The following is a 22,237-nucleotide window of genomic DNA, read 5'->3' as shown; positions in this document are numbered from 1 at the left end:
AGAGTGTCAGTCCGCTTGTACTTAAGTCGGCATTGTGAATTTTGTATTGAATTCGTATGCAATTTCTGTGTTTCATCGTCAATAAGAAGGTCCAAGGGATACAGTAAACCTGAAGTGAAGCATCGGAATCGAGAACTGTACTCTCAGGACGGGTTCAAATCACACAAAGTTAGAGTGTCAGTCCTCTTGTACTTAAGTCGGCATTGTGACTTTTGTATTAAATTCGGATGCAATTTCTGTGCTTCATCGTCAATAAGAAGGTCCAAGGGATACAATAAACCTGAAGTGAAGTATCGGAATCTGAAACTGGACTCACAGGAGGGGTTCAAATCATAGAAAGTTAGAGTGTCAGTTCTCTTGTACATAAGTCGGCATTGAAACTTTTGTATTAAATTCGGATGCAATTTCTGTGTTTCATCGTCAATAAGAAGGTCCAAATGATACAGTAAACCTGAAGTGAAGCATCGGAATCTAAAACTGGACTCATAGGAGAGGTGCATATCATGGAAAGTTAGAGTGTCAGTCCTCTTGTACTTAAGTCGGCATTGTGACTTTTGTATTAAATTCGGATGCAATTTCTGTGTTTCATCGTCAATACGAAGGTCCATTGGATACAGTAAACCTGAAGTGTAGCATCGGAATCTAAAACTGGATAAACAGGAGATATTCAAATCGAAGAAAGTTAGAGTGTCAGTTCTGTTGCACTTAAGTCGGCATTGTCTCTTCGTATTAAATTCGGATGCAATTTCTGTGTTTCATCGTTAATAAGAAGATCCAAGGGATACAGTAAATCTGAAGTGAAGCATCAGAATCTGAATCTGTACTCACAGGAGTGGTTCAAATCATAGATAGTTAGAGTTTCAGTCCCCTTGTACTAAGTCGGCATTGTGACTTTTGTTTTACATTCGTATGCAATTTCTGTGTTTCATCGTCAATAAGAAGGGCCAAGGGATACAGTAAACCTGAAGCGAAGCATCGGAATCTAAAACAGGAGTCACAGGAGAGGTTCAAATCATAAAAAGTTAGAGTGTCAGTCCTCTTGTACTTAAGTCGGCATTGTGACCTTTGAATCAAATTCGGATGCAATTTCTGTTTTTCATCATCAATAAGAAGGTCCAAGGAATACAGTAAACCTGAATTGAAGCATCGGAATCTAAAACTGGACTCACAGGAGAGGTTCTAATCATAGAAAGTTAGAGCGTCAGTCCTCTTGTACTTAAGTCGGCATTGAGACTTTTGTATTAAATTCGGATGCAATTTCTGTGTTTCATCGTCTATAAGAAGGTCCAAAGGATACAGTAAACCTGAAGTGAAGCATCGGAATCTAAAACTGGACTCACAGGAGAGGTTCATATCATGGAAAGTTGGAGTGTCAGTCCTCTTGTGCTTAAGTCGGCATTGTGACTTTTGTATTAAATCCGGATGCAATTTCTGCGTTTCATCGACATTAAGAAGGTGCAAGGGATACAGTAAACGTGAAATGAAGCATCGGAATCTAAAACTGGACTCACAGGAGAGGTTCAAAACATAGAAAGTTAGAGTGTCAGTCTTCTTGTACTTAAGTCGGCATTGTGCCTTTTGTATTAAATTCGGATGCAATTTCTGTGTTTCGTCGTCAATAAGAAGGTCCAAGGGATACAGTAAACCTGAAGTGAAGCATCGGAACCTAAAACTGGACTCACAGGAGATATTCAAATCATAGAAAGTTAGAGTGTCAGTCCTCTTGTACTTATGTCGGCATTGTGCCTTTCGTATTGGATTCGGATGCAATTTCTGTATTTCATCGATAATAAGAATATCTAAGGGATACAGTAAATCTGAAGTGAAGCATCGGAATCTAAAACTGGACTCACAGGAGAGGTTCAAAACTTAGAAAGTTAGAGTGTCTGTCTTCTTGTACTTAAGTCGGAATTGTGCCTTTTGTATTAAATTCGGATGCAATTTCTGTGTTTCATCGGCAATAAGAAGGTCCAAGGGATACAGTAAACCTGAAGTGAAGCATCGGAATCTAAAACTGGACTCACAGGAGATATTCAAATCATAGAAAGTTAGAGTGTCAGTCCTCTTGTACTTATGTCGGCATTGTGCCTTTTGTATTGAATTCGGATGCAATTTCTCTATTTCATCGATAATAAGAATATCCCAGGGATACAGTAAATCTGAAGTGAAGCATCGGAATCTAAAACTGAACTCACAGGAGAGGTTAAAATCATAGAATGTTAGAGTTTCAGTCCTCTTGTACTTAAGTCGGCATTGTGACTTTTGTATCACATTCGTATGCAATTTCTGTGTTTCATCGTCAATAAGAAGGTCCAAGGGATACAGTAAACCTGAAGTGAAGCATCGGAATCTAAAACTGAACTCACAGGAGAGGTTCAAATCATAGAAAGTTTAAGTGTCTGTCCTCTTGTACTTAAGTCGGCATTGTGACCTTTGAATTAAATTCGGATGCAATTTCTGTGTTTCATCGTCAATAAGAAGGTCCAAAGGATACAGTAAAAACTGAAGTGATGCATCGGAATCTAAAACTGGACTCACAGGAGAGGTTCATATAATGGAAAGTTAGAGTGTCAGTCCTCTTGTACTTAAGTCGGCATTGTGACTTTTGTATTAAATTCGGATGCAATCTCTGTGTTTCATCGTCATTAAGAAGTTCCAAGGGATACAGTAAACCTGAAGTGAAGCATCGGAATCTGAAAGTGGACTCACACGAGAGGTTAAAATCATAGAAAGTTAGAGTGCCAGTCTTCTTGTACTAAGTCGGCATTGTGCCTTTTGTATTAAATTTCTAATGCAATTTCTGTGTTTCATCATCAATAAGAAGGTCCAAGGGATACTGTAAACCTGAAGTGAAGCAGCGGAATCTAAAACTGGACTCACAGGAGAGGTTCAAATCATGGAAAGTTAGAGTGTCAGTCTTCTTGTACTTAAGTCGGCATTGTGCCTTTTGTATTAAATTCGGATGCAATTTCTGTGTTTCATAGTTAATAAGAAGGTCCAAGGGATACAGTAAACCAGAAGTGAAGCATCGGAATCTAAAACTGGACTCAAAGGAGAGGTTCATATAATGGAAAGTTAGAGTGTCAGTCCTCATGTACTTAAGTCGGCATGGTGCCTTTTAATATAAAATTCCGATGCAATATCTGTGTTTCATTGTCAATAAGAAGGTCCAAAGGATACAGTAAACCTGAAGTGAAGCATCGGAATCTAAAACTGGACTCACAGGAGAGGTTAAAATCATAGAAAGCTAGAGTGTCAGTCTTCTTGTACTTAAGTCGGCAATGTGCCTTTTGTATTGAATTCGGATTCAATTTCTGTGTTTCATCGTCAATAAGAAGGTCCAAGGGATACAGTAAACCTGAAGTGAAGCATCGGAATCTAAAACTGGACTCACAGGAGATATTCAAATCATAGAAAGTTAGAGTGTCAGTCCTCTTGTACTTATGTCGGCATTGTGCCTTTTGCATTGAATTCGGATGCAATTTCTGTATTTCATCGATAATAAGAATATCTAAGGGATACAGTAAATCTGAAGTGAAGCATCGGAATCTAAAACTGGACTCACAGGAGAGGTTCAAAACATAGAAAGTTAGAGTGTCAGTCTTCTTGTACTTAAGTCGGCATTGTGCCTTTTGTATTAAATTCGGATGCAATTTCTGTGTTTCATCGTCAGTAAGAAGGTCCAAGGGATACAGTAAACCTGAAGTGAAGCATCGGAATCTAAAACTGGACTCAAAGGAGATATTCAAATCATAGAAAGTTAGAGTGTCAGTCCTCTTGTACTTATGTCGGCATTGTGCCTTTTTTATTGAATTCGGATGCAATTTCTGTATTTCATCGACAATAAGAATATCTAAGGGATACAGTAAATCTGAAGTGAAGCATCGGAATCTAAAACTGAACTCACAGGAGAGGTTCAAATCATAGAAAGTTAGAGTTTCAGTCCTCTTGTACTTAAGTCGGCATTGTGACTTTTGTATTACATTCGTATGCAATTTCTGTGTTTCATCGTCAATAAGAAGGTCCAAGGGATACAGTGAACCTGAAGTGAAGCATCGGAATCTAAAACTAGACTCACAGGAAAGGTTCAATTCATAGAAAGTGTAAGTGTCAGTCCTCTTGTACATAAGTCAGCATTGTGACCTTTGTATTAAATTCGGATGCAATTTCTGTGTTTCATCGTCAATAAGAAGGTCCAAGGGATACAGTAAACCTGAAGTGAAGCATCGGAATCCAAAACTGGAGTCACAGGAGAGGTTAAAATCATAGAAAGTTAGAGTGTCAGTCTTCTTGTACTTAAGTCGGCATTGTGCCTTTTGTATTAAATTCGGATGCAATTTCTATGTTTCATCGTTAATAAGAAGGTCCAAGGGATACAGTAAATCTGAGGTGAAGCATCGGAATCTAAAATTGGACTCACAGGAGAGGTTCAAATCATAGAAAGTTAGAGTGTCAGTCCTATTGTACTTAAGTCGGTATTGTGCCTTTTGTATTTAATTCGGATGCAATATCTGTGTTGCATCGTCAATAAGAAGGTACAAGGGATACAGTAAACCTGAAGTGAAGGATCGGAATCTAAAACTGGACTCACAGGAGAGGTTCAAATCATAGAAAGTGAGAGTGTCAGTCCGCTTGTACTTAAGTCGGTATTGTGAATTTTGTATTAAATTCGGATGCAATTTCTGTGTTTCATCGTCAATAAGAAGGTCCAAGGGATACAGTAAACCTGAAGTGAAGCATCGGAAAAGAAAACTGGACTAACAGGAGAGGTTCAAATCATAGAAAGTTAGAGTGTCAGTCCTCTTGTACTTAAGTCGGCATTGTGACTTTTGTATTAAATTCGGATGCAATGTCTGTGCTTCATCGTCAATAAGAAGGTCCAAGGAATACAGTAAACCTGAAGTGTAGCATCGAAATCTGAAACTGGACTCACAGGAGAGGTTCAAATCATAGAAAGATAGAGTGTCAGTCCTCTAGTACTAAGGTCGGCATTGTGACTTTTGTATTACATTCGTATGCAAATTCTGTGTTTCGTCGTCAATAAGAAGGTCCAAGGGATGCAGTAAACCTGAAGTGAAGCATCGGAATCTAAAACTGGACTAACAGGAGAGGTTCAAATCATAGAAAGTTTAAGTGTCTGTCCTCTTGTACTTAAGTCGGCATTGTGACCTTTGAATTAAATTCGGATGCAATTTCTGTGTTTCATCGTCAATAAGAAGGTCCAAAGGATACAGTAAAAACTGAAGTGAAGCATCGGAATCTAAAACTGGACTCACAGGAGAGGTTCATATAATGGAAAGTTAGAGTGTCAGTCCTCTTGTACTTAAGTCGGCATTGTGACTTTTGTATTAAATTCGGATGCAATTTCTGTGTTTCATCATCAATAAGAAGGTCCAAGGGATACAGTAAACCTGAAGTGAAGCATCGGAATCTAAAACTGGACTCACAGGAGAGGTTCAAATCATAGAATGTTAGAGTGTCAGTCCTCTTGTACTTAGGTCGGCATTGTGCCTTTTGTATTAAATTCGGATGCAATTTCTGTGTTTCATCGTTAATAAGAAGGTGCAAGGGATACAGTAAATCTGAAGTGAAGCATCAGAATCTAAAACTGGACTCACAGGATAGGTTCAAATCATAGAAAGTTAGAGTGTCAGTCTTCTTGTACTTAAGTCGGCATTGTGCCTTTTGTATTAAATTCGGATGCAATTTCTGTGTTTCATCGTTATTAACGAGGTCCAAGGGATACAGTAAACCTCAAGTGAAGCATCAGAATCTAAAACTGGACTCACAGGAGAGGTTCAAATCATAGAAAGCTAGAGTGTCTGGCCTCTTGTACTTAAGTCGGCTTTGTGACTTTTGTATTAAATTCGGATGCAATTTCTGTGTTTCATCGTCAATAAGAAGGTCCAAGGGATACAGTAAACCTGAAGTGAAGTATCGGAATCTAAAACTGGACTCACGGGAGAGGTTCAAATCATAGAAAGTTAGAGTGTCAGTCCTCATGTACTTAAGTCGGCATGGTGCCTTTTATATTAAATTCGGATGCGATTTCTGTGTTTCATCGTCAATAAGAAGGTCCAAGGGATACAGTAAACCTGAAGTGAAGCATCGGAATTTAAAACTGGACTAACAGGAGAGGTTCAAATCATAGAAAGTTAGAGTGTCAGTTCTCTTGTACTTAAGTCGGCATTGTGACTTTTGTATTAAATTCGGATGCAATGTCTGTGCTTCATCGTCAATAAGAAGGTCCAAGGAATACAGAAAACCTGAAGTGAAGCATCGGAATCTAAAACTGGACTCACAGGAGAGGTTCAAATCATAGAAAGTTAGAGTGTCAGTCCTCTAGCACTAAGGTCGGCATTGTGACTTTTGTATTACATTCGTATGCAATTTCTGTCTTTCATCGTCAATAAGAAGGTCCAAGGGATACAGTAAACCTGAAGTGAAGAATCGCAATCTAAAACTGGACTCACAGGAGTGGTTCAAATCATAGAAAGTTTAAGTGTCGGTCCTCCTGTACTTAAGTCGGCATTGTGACCCTTGTATTAAATTCGGATGCAATTTCTGTGTTTCATCGTCAGTAAGAAGCTCCAAGGGAAACAGTAAACCTGAAGTGAAGCAGCGGAATCTAAAACTGGACTCACAGGAGAGGTTCAAATCATAGAAAGTTAGAGTGTCAGTCTTCTTGTACTTAAGTCGGCATTGTGCCTTTTTTATTAAATTCGGATGCAATTTCTGTGTTTCATCGTTATTAACGAGGTCCAAGGGATACAGTAAACCTGAAGTGAAGCATCAGAATCTAAAACTGGACTCACAGGAGAGGTTCAAATCATAGAAAGCTAGAGTGTCTGGCCTCTTGTACTTAAGTCAGCTTTGTGACTTTTGTATTAAATTCGGATGCAATTTCTGTGTTTCATCGTCAATAAGAAGGTCCAAGGGATACAGTAAACCTGAAGTGAAGTATCGGAATCTAAAACTGGACTCACAGGAGGGGTTTAAATCATACAAAGTTAGAGTGTCAGTTCTCTTGTACTTAAGTCGGCATTGTGCCTTTTGTATTAAATTCGGATGCAATTTCTGTGTTTTATCGTTAATAAGAAGGACGAAGGGATACGGTAATCCTGAAGTGAAGCATCGGAATCTAAAACTGGACTAACAGGTGAGGTTCAAATCATAGAAAATTAGAGTGTCTGTCCTATTGTACTCAAGTCGGCATTGTGCCTTTTGTATTAAATTCGCATGCAATTTCTGTGTTTCATCGTTAATAAGAAGGTCCAAGGGATACAGTAAATCTGAAGTGAAGCATCGGAATCCAAAACTGGACTCTTAGGAGAGGTTAAAATCATAGAAAGTTAGAGTGTCAGTCCTGTAGTACTAAGGTCGGCATTGTGACTTTTGTATTACATTCGTATGCAATTTCTGTGTTTCATCGTCAATAAGAAGGTCCAAGGGATACAGTAAACCTGTAGTGAAGAATCACAATCTAAAACTGGACTCACAGGAGAGGTTCAAATCATAGAAAGTTTAAGTGTCGGTCCTCTTGAACTTATGTCGGCATTGTGACCTTTGTATTAAATTCGGATGCAATTTCTGTGTTTCATCGTCAGTAAGAAGGTCCAAGGGGTACAGTAAACCTGAAGTGAAGCAGCGGAATCTAAAACTGGACTCACAGGAGAGGTTCAAATCATAGAAAGTTAGAGTATCAGTCTTCTTGTACTTAAGTCGGCATTGTGCCGTTTGTATTAAATTCGGATGCAATTTCTGTGTTTCATCGTTAATAAGGAGGTCCAAGGGATACAGTAAACCTGAAGTGAAGCATCGGAATCTAAAACTGGACTCACAGGAGAGGTTCAAATCATAGAAAGTTAGAGTGTCAGTCCTCTTGTACTCAAGTCGGCTTTGTGACTTTTGTATTAAATTCAAATGCAATTTCTGTGATTCATCGTCAATAAGAAGGTCCAAGGGATACAGTAAACCTGAAGTGAAGTATCGATATCTAAAACTGGTCTCACAGGAGGGGTTTAAATCATAGAAAGTTAGAGTGTCAGTTCTCTTGTACTTAAGTCGGCATTGTGCCTTTTGTGTTAAATTCGGATGCAATGTCTGTGCTTCATCGTCAATAAGAAGGTCCAAGGAATACAGTAAACCTGAAGTGAAGCATCGGAATCTAAAACTGGACTCACAGGAGAGGTTCAAATCATAGAAAGTTAGAGTGTCAGTCCTCTAGTACTTAAGTCGGCATTGTGACTTTTGTATTAAATTCGGATGCAATTTCTGTGTTTCATCGTCATTAAGACGTTCCAAGGGATACAGTAAACCTGAAGTGAAGCATCGGAATCTGAAACTGGACTCACAGGAGAGGTCAAAATCATAGAAAGTTAGAGTGTCAGTCTTCTTGTACTAAGTCGGCATTGTGCCTTTTGTATTAAATTTCTAATGCAATTTCTGTGTTTCATCGTCAATAAGAAGGTCCAAGGGATACAGTAAACCTGAAGTGAAGCAGCGGAATCTAAATCTGGACTCACAGGAGAGGTTCAAAGCATAGAAAGTTAGAGTGTCAGTCTTCTTGTACTTAAGTCGGCATTGTGCCTTTTGTATTAAATTCGGATGCAATTTCTGTGTTTCATAGTTAATAAGAAGGTCCAAGGGATACAGTAAACCTGAAGTGAAGCATCGGAATCTAAAACTGGACTCACAGGAGAGGTTCAAATCATAGAAAGTTAGAGTGTCAGTCCTCTTGTACTTAGGTCGGCATTGTGCCTTTTGTATTAAATTCGGATGCAATTTCTGTGTTTCATCGTTAATAAGAAGGTGCAAGGGATACAGTAAATCTGAAGTGAAGCATCAGAATCTAAAACTGGACTCACAGGGTAGGTTCAAATCATAGAAAGTTAGAGTTTCAGTCCTCTTGTACATCAGTCGGCATTGTAACTTTTGTATTACATTCGTATGCAATTTATGTGTTTCATCGTCATTAAAAAGGTACAAGGGATACAGCAAACCTGAAGCGAAGCATCGGAATCTAAAACTGGACTTACGGGAGAGGTTCAAATCATAGAAAATTAGAGTGTCAGTCCTCTTGTACTTATGTCGGCATGGTGCCTTTTATATTAAATTCGGATGCGATTTCTGTGTTTCATCGTCAATAAGAAGGTCCAGGGGATACAGTAAACCTGATGTGAAGCATCGGAATTGAAAACTGGACTAACAGGAGAGGTTCAAATCATAGAAAGTTAGAGTGTCAGTCCTCTTGTACTTAAGTCGGCATTGTGACTTTTGTATTAAATTCGGATGCAATGTCTGTGCTTCATCGTCAATAAGAAGGTCCGAGGAATACAGTAAACCTGAAGTGAAGCAGCGGAATCTAAAACTGGACTCACAGGAGAGGTTCAAATCATAGAAAGTTAGAGTGTCAGTCTTCATGTACTTAAGTCGGCATTGTGCCTTTTGTATTAAATTCGGATGCAATTTCTGTGTTTCATCGTTAATAACAAGGTCCAAGGGATACAGTAAACCTGAAGTGAAGCATCAGAATCTAAGACTGGACTCACAGGAGAGGTTCAAATCATAGAAAGCTAGAGTGTCTGTCCTCTTGTACTTAAGTCGGCTTTGTGACTTTTGTATTAAATTCGGATGCAATTTCTGTGTTTCATCGTCAATAAGAAGGTCCAAGGGATACAGTAAACCTGAAGTGAAGTATCGGAATCTAAAACTGGACTCACAGGAGGGGTTTAAATCATACAAAGTTAGAGTGTCAGTTCTCTTGTACTAAGGTCGGCATTGTGACTTTTGTATTAAATTCGGATGCAATTTCTGTGTTTTATCGTTAATAAGAAGGACGAAGGGATACAGTAATCCTGAAGTGAAGCAACGGAACCTAAAACTGGACTAACAGGTGAGGTTCAAATCATAGAAAATTAGAGTGTCAGTCCTATTGTACTCAAGTCGGCATTGTGCCTTTTGTATTAAATTCGCATGCAATTTCTGTGTTTCATCGTTGATAAGAAGGTGCAAGGGATACAGTAAATCTGAAGTGAAGCATCAGAATCTAAAACTGGACTCACAGGATAGGTTCAAATCATAGAAAGTTAGAGTTTCAGTCCTCTTGTACTTCAGTCGGCATTGTGACTTTTGTATTACATTCGTATGCAATTTCTGTGTTTTCATCGTCAATAAAAAGGTACAAGGGATACAGTAAACCTGAAGCGAAGTATCGGAATCTAAAACTGGGCTCACAGGAGAGGTTCAAATCATAGAAAGTTAGAGTGTCAGTCCTCTTGTACTTAAGTCGGCATTGTGACCTTTGTATTAAATTCGGATGCAATTTCTGTGTTTCATCGTCAGTAAGAAGGTCCAAGGGGTACAGTAAACCTGAAGTGAAGCAGCGGAATCTAAAACTGGACTCACAGGAGAGGTTCAAATCATAGAAAGTTAGAGTATCAGTCTTCTTGTACTTAAGTCGGCATTGTGCCTTTTGTATTAAATTCGGATGCAATTTCTGTATTTCATCGTTAATAAGGAGGTCCAAGGGATACAGTAAACCTGAAGTGAAGCATCGGAATTTAAAACTGGACTCACAGGAGAGGTTCAAATCATAGAAAGTTAGAGTGTCAGTCCTCTTGTACTCAAGTCGGCTTTGTGACTTTTATATTAAATTCAAATGCAATTTCTGTGTTTCATCGTCAATAAGAAGGTCCAAGGGATACAGTAAACCTGAAGTGAAGTATCGATATCTAAAACTGGTCTCACAGGAGGGGTTTAAATCATAGAAAGTTAGAGTGTCAGTTCTCTTGTACTTAAGTCGGCATTGTGCCTTTTGTATTAAATTCAGATGCAATTTCAGTGTTTCATCGTTAATAAGAAGGTGCAAGGGATACAGTAAATCTGAAGTGAAGCATCAGACTCTAAAACTGGACTCGCAGGAAAGGTTCAAATCATAGAAAGTTATAGTGGTAGTCCTCTTGTACTTAAGTCGGCATGGTGCCTTTTATATTAAATTCGGATGCAATTTCTGTGCTTCATCGTCAATAACTTGGTCCAAGGTATACAGTAAACCTGAAGTGAAGCATCGGAATCTGAAACTGGACTCACAGGAGAGGTTCAAATTGTAGAAAGTTAGAGTGTCAGTCCTTTTTTACTTAAGTGGGCATTGCGCCTTTTGTATTAAATTCGGATGCAATTTCTGTGCTTCATCGTCAATAACTTGGTCCAAGGTATACAGTAAACCTGAAGTGAAGCATTGGAATCTAAAACTGGACTCACAGGAGAGGTTAAAATCATAGAAAGTTAGAGTGTCAGTCATCTTGTACTTAAGTCGGCAATGTGCCTTTTGTATTAAATTCGGATGCAATTTCTGTGTTTCAGCTTTAAAAAGAAGGTCCAAGGGATACAGTAATCCTTAGGTGAAGCATCGGAATCTAAAACTGGACTAACAGGTGAGGTTCAAATCATAGAAAATTAGAGTGTCAGTCCTATTGTACTCAAGTCGGCATTGTGCCTTTTGTATTAAATTCGCATGCAATTTCTGTGTTTCATCGTTAATAAGAAGGTGCAAGGGATCAGTAAATCTGAAGTGAAGCATCAGAATCTAAAACTGGACTCACAGGACAGGTTCAAATCATAGAAAGTTAGGGTTTCAGTCCTCTTGTACTTCAGTCGGCATTGTGACTTTTGTATTACATTCGTATGCAATTTCTGTGTTTCATCGTCAATAAAAAGGTACAAGGGATACAGTAAACCTGAAGCGAAGTATCGGAATCTAAAACTGGGCTCACAGGAGAGGTTCAAATCATAGAAAGTTAGAGTGTCAGTCCTCTTGTACTTAAGTCGAAATTGTGCCTTTTGTATTAAATTCGGATGCAATTTCTGTGTTTCATCGTTAATAAGAAGGTTAAAGGGATACAGTAAATCTGAAGTGAAGCATCGGAATCTAAAACTGGACTCTTAGGAGAGGTTAAAATCATAGAAAGTTAGAGTGTCAGTCCTCTAGTACTAAGGTCGGCATTGTGACTTTTGTATTACATTCGTATGCAATTTCTGTGTTTCATCGTTAATAAGGAGGACCAAGGGATACAGTAAACCTGAAGTGAAGAATCGCAATCTAAAACTGGACTCACAGGAGAGGTTCAAATCATAGAAAGTTTAAGTGTCGGTCGTCCTGTACTTAAGTCGGCATTGTGACCCTTGTATTAAATTCGGATGCAATTTCTGTGTTTCATCGTCAGTAAGAAGGTCCAAGGGAAACAGTAAACCTGAAGTGAAGCAGCGGAATCTAAAACTGGAGTCACAGGAGAGGTTCAAATCATAGAAAGCTAGAGTGTCAGTCCTCTTGTACTTAAGTCGGCTTTGTGACTTTTGTATTAAATTCGGATGCAATTTCTGTGGTTCATCGTTAATAAGAAGGTGCAAGGGATACAGTAAATCTGAAGTGAAGCATCAGAATCTAAAACTGGACTCACAGGATAGGTTCAAATCATAGAAAGTTAGAGTTTCAGTTCTCTTGTACTTCAGTGGGCATTGTGACTTTTGTATTACATTCGGATGCAATTTCTGTGTTTCATCGTCATTAAAAAGGTACAAGGGATACAGCAAACCTGAATCGAAGTATCGGAATCTAAAACTGGGCTCACAGAAGAGGTTCAAATCATAGAATGTGAGAGTGTCAGTCCTCTTGTACTTAAGTCGGCATTGTGACTTTTGTATTAAATTCGGATGCAATTTCTGTGTTTCATCGTCAATAAGAAGGTCCAAGGGATACAGTAAACCTGAAGTGAAGCATCGGAATCTAAAACTGGACTCACGGGAGAGGTTCAAATCATAGAAAGTTAGAGTGTCAGTCCTCTTGTACTTAAGTCGGCATGGTGCCTTTAATATTAAATTCGGATGCAATTTCTGTGCTTCATCGTCAATAACATGGTCCAAGGTATACAGTCAACCTGAAGTGAAGCATTGGAATCTGAAACTGGACTCACAGGAGAGGTTCAAATCATAGAAAGTTAGAGTGTCAGTCCTTTTGTACTTAAGTGGGCATTGCGCCTTTTGTATTTAATTCGGATGCAATATCTGTGTTTCATCGTCAATAAGAAGGTCCAAGGGATACAGTGAACCAGAAGTGAAGCATCGGAATCTAAAACTGGACTCACAGGAGAGGTTAAAATCATAGAAAGTTAGAGTGTCAGTCTTCTTGTACTTAAGTCGGCAATGTGCCTTTTGTATTAAATTCGGATGCAATTTCTGTGTTTCATCTTTGAAAAGAAGGTCCAAGGGATACAGTAATCCTAAAGTGAAGCATCGGAATCTAAAACTGGACTAACAGGTGAGGTTCAAATCATAGAAAATTAGAGTGTCAGTCCTATTGTACTCAAGTCGGCATTGTGCCTTTTGTATTAAATTCGCATGCAATTTCTGTGTTTCATCGTTAATAAGAAGGTGCAAGGGATACAGTAAATCTGAAGTGAAGCATCAGAATCTAAAACTGGACTCACAGGATAGTTTCAAATCATAGAAAGTTAGAGTTTCAGTCCTCTTGTACTTCAGTCGGCATTGTGACTTTTGTATTACATTCGTATGCAATTTCTGTGTTTCATCGTCAATAAAAGGGTACAAGGGATATAGTAAACCCGAAGTGAGGCATCGGAATCTAAAACTGGACTCACAGGAGAGGTTCAAATCATAGAAACTTAGAGTGTCAGTCCTCTTGTACTTAAGTCGGCATTGTGCCTTTTGTATTAAATTCGGATGCAATTTCTGTGTTTCATCGTCAACAAGAAGGTCCAAGGGATACAGTATACCTGAAGTGAAGCATCGGAATCTAAAACTGGACTCACGGGAGAGGTTCAAATCATAGAAAGATAGAGTGTCAGTCCTCTTGTACTTAAGTCGGCGTGGTGCCTTTTATATTAAATTCGGATGCAATTTCTGTGCTTCATCGTCAATAACATGGTCCAAGGTATACAGTAAACCTGAAGTGAAGCATCGGAATCTGAAACTGGACTCACAGGAGAGGTTCAAATCATAGAAAGTTAGAGTGTCAGTCCTTTTGTACTTAAGTGGGCATTGGGCCTTTTGTATTTAATTCGGATGCAATATCTGTGTTTCATCATCAATAAGAAGGTCCAAGGGATACAGTAAACCTGAAGTGAAGCATCGGAATCTAAAACTGGATTCACAGGAGAGGTTTAAATAATAGAAAGTTAGAGTGACAGTCTTCCTGTACTTAAGTCGGCATTGTGCCTTTTGTATTAAATTCGGATGCAATTTCTGTGTTTCATAGTTAATAAGAAGGTCCAAGGGATACAGTAAACCTGAAGTGAAGCATCGGAATCTAAAACTGGACTCACAGGAGAGGTTTAAATCATAGAAAGTTAGAGACTCAGTCCTCTTGTACTTAAGTCGGCATTGTGCCTTTTGTATTAAATTAGGATGCAATTTCTGTGTTTCATCGTTAATAAGAAGGTGCAAGGGATACAGTAAATCTGAAGTGAAGCATCAGAATCTAAAACTGGACTCACAGGATAGGTTCAAATCATAGAAAATTAGAGTTTCAGTCCTCTTGTACTTAAGTCGGCATGGTGCCTTTTATATTAAATTCGGATGCAATTTCTGTGCTTCATCGTCAATAACATAGTCCAAGGTATACAGTAAACCTGAAGTGAAGCATCGGAATCTAAAACTGGACGAACGGGAGAGGTTCAAATCAAAGAAAGTTAGAGTGTCAGTCCTCTTGTACTTAAGTCGGCATGGTGCCTTTTATATTAAATTCAGATGCAATTTCTGTGCTTCATCGTCAATATAAGGTCCAAGGTATACAGTTAACCTGAAGTGAAGCATCGGAATCTTAAACTGGACTCACAGGAGAAGTTCAAATCATAGAAAGTTAGAGTGTCAGTCCTTTTGTACTTAAGTGGGCATTGCGCCTTTTGTATTTAATTCGGATTCAATATCTGTGTTTCATCGTCAATAAGAAGGTCCAAGGGATACAGTAAACCTAAAGTGAAGCATCGGAATCTAAAACTGGACTCACAGGAGAGGTTAAAATCATAGAAAGTAAGAGTGTCAGTCTTCTTGTACTTAAGTCGGCAATGTGCCTTTTGTATTAAATTTGGATGCAATTTCTGTGTTTCATCGTTAATAAGAAAGTGCAAGGGATACAGTAAATCTGAAGTGAAGCATCAGAATCTAAAACTGGACTCACAGGATAGGTTCAAATTATAGAAAGTTAGAGTTTCAGTCCTCTTGTACTTCAGTCGGCATTGTCATTTTTGTATTACATTCGTATGCAATTTCTGTGTTTCATCGTCAACAAAAAGGTACAAGGGATACAGTAAACCTGACGCGAAGTATCGCAATCTAAAACTGGGCTCACAGGAGAGGTTCAAATCATAGAAAGTTAGAGTGTCAGTCCTCTTGTACTTAAGTCGACATTGTGCCTTTTGTATTATTTTCGGATGCAATTTCTGTGCTTCATCATTAATAAGAAGGTCCAAGGGATACAGTAAATCTGAAGTGAAGCATCGGAATCTAAAACTGGACTCTTATGAGAGGTTAAAATCATAGAAAGTTAGAGTGTCAGTGCTCTAGTACTAAGGTCGGCATTGTGACTTTTGTATTACATTCGTATGCAATTTCTGTGTTTCATCGTCAATAAGAAGGTCCAAGGGATACAGTAAACTTGAAGTGAAGAATCGGAATCTAAAACTGGACTCACAGGAGAGGTTCAAATCATAGAAAGTTTAAGTGTCGGTCCTCTTGTACTTAAGTCGGCATTGTGACCTTTGTATTAAATTCGGATGCAATTTCTGTGTTTCATCGTCAGTAAGAAGGTCCAAGGGATACAGTAAACCTGAAGTGAAGCAGCGGAATCTAAAACTGGACTCACAGGAGAGGTTCAAATCATAGAAAGTTAGAGTGTCAGTCTTCTTGTACTTAAGTCGGCATTGTGCCTTTTGTATTAAATTCGGATGCAATTTCTGTGTTTCATCGTTAATAAGAAGGTCCAAGGGATACAGTAAACCTGAAGTGAGGCATCGGAATCTAAAACTGGACTCACAGGAGAGGTTCAAATCTTAGAAAGTTAGAGTGTCAGTCCTCTTGTACTTAAGTTGGCTTTGTGACTTTTGTATTAAATTAGGATGCAATTTCTGTGTTTCATCGTCAATAAGAAGGTCCAAGGGATACAGTAAACCTGAAGTGACGTATCGGAATCTAAAACTGGACTCACAGGAGGGGTTTAAATCATAGAAAGTTAGAGTGTCAGTTCTCTTGTACTTAAGACGGGATTGTGCCTTTTGTATTAAATTCGGATGCAATTTCTGTGTTTCATCGTTAATAAGAAGGTGCAAGGGATACAGTAAATCTGAAGTGAAGCATCAGAATCTAAAACTGGACTCACAGGATAGGTTCAAATCATAGAAAGTTAGAGTTTCAGTCCTCTTGTACTTCAGTCGGCATTGTGACTTTTGTATTACATTCGTATGCAATTTCTGTGTTTCATCGTCAGTAAGAAGGTCCAAGGGATACAGTAAACATGAAGTGATGCATCGGAATGTAAAACTGGACTCACAGGAGAGGTTCAAATCATAGAAAGTTAGAGTGTCAGTCCTCCTGTACTTAAGTCGGCATTGTGCTTTTTGTATTAAATTCGGATGCAATTTCTGTGTTTCATCGTTAGTAAGAAGGTCCAAGGGATACAGTAAACCTGAAGTGAGGCATCGGAATCTAAAACTGGACTCACAGGAGAGGTTTAAATCATAGAAAGTTAGAGTGTCAGTTCTCTTGTACTTAAGACGGGATTGTGCCTTTTGTATTAAATTCGGATGCAATTTCTGTGTTTCTTCGTTACTAAGAAGGTCCAAGGGATACAGTAAATCTGAAGTGAAGCATCGGAATCTAAAACTGGCCTCTTAGGAGAGGTTAAAATCATAGAAAGTTAGAGTGTCAGTCCTCTAGTACTAAGGTCGGCATTGTGACTTTTGTATTACATTCGTATTCAATTTCTGTGTTTTATCGTCAATAAGAAGGTCCAAGGGATACAGTAAACCTGAAGTGAAGAATCGGAATCTAAAACGGGACTCACAGGAGAGGTTCAAATCATAGAAAGTTTAAGTGTCGGTCCTCTTGTACTTAAGTCGGCATTGTGACCTTTGTATTAAATTCGGATGCAATTTCTGTGGTTCATCGTCAGTAAGAAGGTCCAAGGGATACAATAAACATGAAGTGATGCATCGGAACGTAAAACTGGACTCACAGGAGAGGTTCAAATCATAGAAAGTTAGAGTGTCAGTCCTCCTGTACTTAAGTCGGCATTGTGCCTTTTGTATTAAATTCGGATGCAATTTCTGTGTTTCATCGTTAATAAGAAGGTCCAAGGGATACAGTAAATCTGAAGTGATGCATCAGAATCTGAAACTGGAGTCACAGGAGAGGTTCAAATCATAGAAAGTTAGTTTCAGTACTCTTGTACTTAAGTCGGCATTGTGACTTTTGTATTACATTCGTATGCAATTTCTGTGTTTAATCGTCAATAAGAAGGTCCAAGGGATACAGTAAACCTGAAGCGAGGCATCGGAATCTGAATCTGGACTCACAGGACAGGTTCAAATCATTGAAAGTTAGAGTGTCAGTCCTCTTGTACTTAATTCGGCATTGTGCCTTTTGTATTAAATTCGGATGCAATTTCTGTGTATCATCGTCAATAAGAAGGTCCAAGGGATACAGTAAACCTGAAGTGAAGCATCGGAATCTAAAACTGGACTCACAGGAGAGGTTCCAATCATAGAAAGTTAGAGTGTCAGTCCTCTTGTACTTAGGTCGGCATTGTGACTTTTGTATTAAATTCGGACGCAATTTCTGTGTTTCATCGTCAATAACAAGGTCCAAGGGATACAGTAAACCTGAAGTGAAGCATCGGAATGAAAAACTGGACTCACAGGAGAGGTTAATATCATAGAAAGTTAGAGTGTCAGTCTTCTCGTACTTAGGTCGGCATTGTGCCTTTTCTATTAAATTCGGATGCAATTTCTGTGTTTCATCGTCAATAAGGAAGTCCAAGGGATACAGTAAACCTGAAGTGAAGCATCGGAATCGAAAACTGGACTCACAGGAGAGGTTCAAATCATAGAAAGTGAGAGTGTCAGTCCGCTTGTACTTAAGTCAGCATTATGACTATTGTATTAATTTCGGATGATATTTCTGTGTTTCATCCTCAATAAGAAGGTCCAAGGGATACAGTAAACCTGAAGCGAGGCATCGGAATCTGAATCTGGACTCACAGGACAGGTTCAAATCATTGAAAGTTAGAGTGTCAGTCCTCTTGTACTTAATTCGGCATTGTGCCTTTTGTATTGAATTCGGATGCAATTTCTGTGTTTCATCGTCAATAAGAAGGTCCAAGGGATACAGTAAACCTGAAGTGAAGCATCGGAATCTAAAACTGGACTCACAGGAGAGGTTCCAATCATAGAAAGTTAGAGTGTCAGTCCTCTTGTACTTAGGTCGGCATTGTGACTTTTGTATTAAATTCGGACGCAATTTCTGTGTTTCATCGTCAATAACAAGGTCCAAGGGATACAGTAAACCTGAAGTGAAGCATCGGAATGAAAAACTGGACTCACAGGAGAGGTTAATATCATAGAAAGTTAGAGTGTCAGTCCTCTAGTACTAAGGTCGGCATTGTGACTTTTGTATTACATTCGTATGCAATTTCTGTGTTTCATCGTTAATAAGGAGGACCAAGGGATACAGTAAACCTGAAGTGAAGAATCGCAATCTATAACTGGACTCACAGGAGAGGTTCAAATCATAGAAAGTTTAAGTGTCGGTCGTCCTGTACTTAAGTCGGCATTGTGACCCTTGTATTAAATTCGGATGCAATTTCTGTGTTTCATCGTCAGTAAGAAGGTCCAAGGGAAACAGTAAACCTGAAGTGAAGCAGCGGAATCTAAAACTGGAGTCACAGGAGAGGTTCAAATCATAGAAAGCTAGAGTGTCAGTCCTCTTGTACTTAAGTCGGCTTTGTGACTTTTGTATTAAATTCGGATGCAATTCCTGTGGTTCATCGTTAATAAGAAGGTGCAAGGGATACAGTAAATCTGAAGTGAAGCATCAGAATCTAAAACTGGACTCACAGGATAGGTTCAAATCATAGAAAGTTAGAGTTTCAGTTCTCTTGTACTTCAGTGGGCATTGTAACTTTTGTATTACATTCGGATGCAATTTCTGTGTTTCATCGTCATTAAAAAGGTACAAGGGATACAGCAAACCTGAATCGAAGTATCGGAATCTAAAACTGGGCTCACAGAAGAGGTTCAAATCATAGAATGTGAGAGTGTCAGTCCTCTTGTACTTAAGTCGGCATTGTGACTTTTGTATTAAATTCGGATGCAATTTCTGTGTTTCATCGTCAATAAGAAGGTCCAAGGGATACAGTAAACCTGAAGTGAAGCATCGGAATCTAAAACTGGACTCACGGGAGAGGTTCAAATCATAGAAAGTTAGAGTGTCAGTCCTCTTGTACTTAAGTCGGCATGGTGCCTTTAATATTAAATTCGGATGCAATTTCTGTGCTTCATCGTCAATAACATGGTCCAAGGTATACAGTCAACCTGAAGTGAAGCATCGGAATCTGAAACTGGACTCACAGGAGAGGTTCAAATCATAGAAAGTTAGAGTGGCAGTCCTTTTGTACTTAAGTGGGCATTGCGCCTTTTGTATTTAATTCGGATGCAATATCTGTGTTTCATCGTCAATAAGAAGGTCCAAGGGATACAGTGAACCTGAAGTGAAGCATCGGAATCTAAAACTGGACTCACAGGAGAGGTTAAAATCATAGAAAGTTAGAGTGTCAGTCTTCTTGTACTTAAGTCGGCAATGTGCCTTTTGTATTAAATTCGGATGCAATTTCTGTGTTTCATCTTTGAAAAGAAGGTCCAAGGGATACAGTAATCCTAAAGTGAAGCATCGGAATCTAAAACTGGACTAACAGGTGAGGTTCAAATCATAGAAAATTAGAGTGTCAGTCCTATTGTACTCAAGTCGGCATTGTGCCTTTTGTATTAAATTCGCATGCAATTTCTGTGCTTCATCGTCAATATAAGGTCCAAGGTATACAGTAAACCTGAAGTGAAGCATCGGAATCTTAAACTGGACTCACAGGAGAAGTTCAAATCATAGAAAGTTAGAGTGTCAGTCCTTTTGTACTTAAGTGGGCATTGCGCCTTTTGTATTTAATTCGGATGCAATATCTGTGTTTCATCGTCAATAAGAAGGTCCAAGGGATACAGTAAACCTAAAGTGAAGCATCGGAATCTAAAACTGGACTCACAGGAGAGGTTAAAATCATAGAAAGTAAGAGTGTCAGTCTTCTTGTACTTAAGTCGGCAATGTGCCTTTTGTATTAAATTTGGATGCAATTTCTGTGTTTCATCGTTAATAAGAAAGTGCAAGGGATACAGTAAATCTGAAGTGAAGCATCAGAATCTAAAACTGGACTCACAGGATAGGTTCAAATTATAGAAAGTTAGAGTTTCAGTCCTCTTGTACTTCAGTCGGCATTGTCATTTTTGTATTACATTCGTATGCAATTTCTGTGTTTCATCGTCAACAAAAAGGTACAAGGGATACAGTAAACCTGACGCGAAGTATCGCAATCTAAAACTGGGCTCACAGGAGAGGTTCAAATCATAGAAAGTTAGAGTGTCAGTCCTCTTGTACTTAAGTCGACATTGTGCCTTTTGTATTATTTTCAGATGCAATTTCTGTGCTTCATCATTAATAAGAAGGTCCAAGGGATACAGTAAATCTGAAGTGAAGCATCGGAATCTAAAACTGGACTCTTATGAGAGGTTAAAATCATAGAAAGTTAGAGTGTCAGTGCTCTAGTACTAAGGTCGGCATTGTGACTTTTGTATTACATTCGTATGCAATTTCTGTGTTTCATCGTCAATAAGAAGGTCCAAGGGATACAGTAAACTTGAAGTGAAGAATCGGAATCTAAAACTGGACTCACAGGAGAGGTTCAAATCATAGAAAGTTTAAGTGTCGGTCCTCTTGTACTTAAGTCGGCATTGTGACCTTTGTATTAAATTCGGATGCAATTTCTGTGTTTCATCGTCAGTAAGAAGGTCCAAGGGATACAGTAAACCTGAAGTGAAGCAGCGGAATCTAAAACTGGACTCACAGGAGAGGTTCAAATCATAGAAAGTTAGAGTGTCAGTCTTCTTGTACTTAAGTCGGCATTGTGCCTTTTGTATTAAATTCGGATGCAATTTCTGTGTTTCATCGTTAATAAGAAGGTCCAAGGGATACAGTAAACCTGAAGTGAGGCATCGGAATCTAAAACTGGACTCACAGGAGAGGTTCAAATCTTAGAAAGTTAGAGTGTCAGTCCTCTTGTACTTAAGTTGGCTTTGTGACTTTTGTATTAAATTAGGATGCAATTTCTGTGTTTCATCGTCAATAAGAAGGTCCAAGGGATACAGTAAACCTGAAGTGACGTATCGGAATCTAAAACTGGACTCACAGGAGGGGTTTAAATCATAGAAAGTTAGAGTGTCAGTTCTCTTGTACTTAAGACGGGATTGTGCCTTTTGTATTAAATTCGGATGCAATTTCTGTGTTTCATCGTTAATAAGAAGGTGCAAGGGATACAGTAAATCTGAAGTGAAGCATCAGAATCTAAAACTGGACTCACAGGATAGGTTCAAATCATAGAAAGTTAGAGTTTCAGTCCTCTTGTACTTCAGTCGGCATTGTGACTTTTGTATTACATTCGTATGCAATTTCTGTGTTTCATCGTCAGTAAGAAGGTCCAAGGGATACAGTAAACATGAAGTGATGCATCGGAATGTAAAACTGGACTCACAGGAGAGGTTCAAATCATAGAAAGTTAGAGTGTCAGTCCTCCTGTACTTAAGTCGGCATTGTGCTTTTTGTATTAAATTCGGATGCAATTTCTGTGTTTCATCGTTAGTAAGAAGGTCCAAGGGATACAGTAAACCTGAAGTGAGGCATCGGAATCTAAAACTGGACTCACAGGAGAGGTTTAAATCATAGAAAGTTAGAGTGTCAGTCCTCTTGTACTTAAGTTGGCTTTGTGCCTTTTGTATTAAATTCGGATGCAATTTCTGTGTTTCTTCGTTACTAAGAAGGTCCAAGGGATACAGTAAATCTGAAGTGAAGCATCGGAATCTAAAACTGGCCTCTTAGGAGAGGTTAAAATCATAGAAAGTTAGAGTGTCAG

This window comes from Schistocerca serialis, unplaced genomic scaffold (assembly GCF_023864345.2).
Source record: "Schistocerca serialis cubense isolate TAMUIC-IGC-003099 unplaced genomic scaffold, iqSchSeri2.2 HiC_scaffold_1331, whole genome shotgun sequence".
Lineage (NCBI taxonomy): Eukaryota > Metazoa > Arthropoda > Insecta > Orthoptera > Acrididae > Schistocerca > Schistocerca serialis.
This window is presented reverse-complemented; position numbering follows the sequence as displayed.